Source organism: Morus notabilis, unplaced genomic scaffold, assembly GCF_000414095.1.
Source record: "Morus notabilis unplaced genomic scaffold, ASM41409v2 Scaffold4054, whole genome shotgun sequence".
Lineage (NCBI taxonomy): Eukaryota > Viridiplantae > Streptophyta > Magnoliopsida > Rosales > Moraceae > Morus > Morus notabilis.
This window is the reverse complement of record NW_010363652.1, coordinates 1-432: the sequence shown is the minus strand read 5'-3', so window position 1 is coordinate 432 and position 432 is coordinate 1. Positions and strand designations below refer to the sequence as shown.

Here is a 432-nt window from a genome sequence, read left to right as displayed (position 1 = left end):
AGAAAGGAGTTGAGGTTGATGCCAAGGACGAGGACGGGTACACTGCGTTACACTATGGGGCGGAGTCAGGTCATGGGGTTGTGATCGAGTTGTTGGTTAAGAAAGGTGCTGAGGTGGAAGCGAGGACAAAGAAGGGCGTGACTGCGATGCAAATAGCCGAGTCGTTGCATTATGTTGGAATAACGTGGAGACTTGTTCATGGTGGGGCATCTAGAGATGATAATGTTAACAATCCAAGTGTTGTTTCAGCTGGTTATAACACTACTAGTTCACTTGGATTTGGAGACAAAAATTCTAAGGTGGATCATTTTATGGAGGGAGAAAAGGGAGGATTATTGAAGAAGAAGAAGAAGATTCACGGGTTTAGGGTTTAGGTAGATTGATTTGCGGTAGCTTTGGCTGTGGTCAATGCACTACTTTTAAAGCTGAATC

The 432-nt window shown here is 44.4% G+C and overlaps 1 pseudogene; it reads left to right on the top strand.

Moving 5' to 3' along the window:
• LOC21383725 overlaps positions 1–374 on the top strand; it is a 1,141-nt pseudogene extending 767 nt beyond the window's left edge.
• The last annotated feature ends 58 nt before the right edge of the window (positions 375–432 follow it).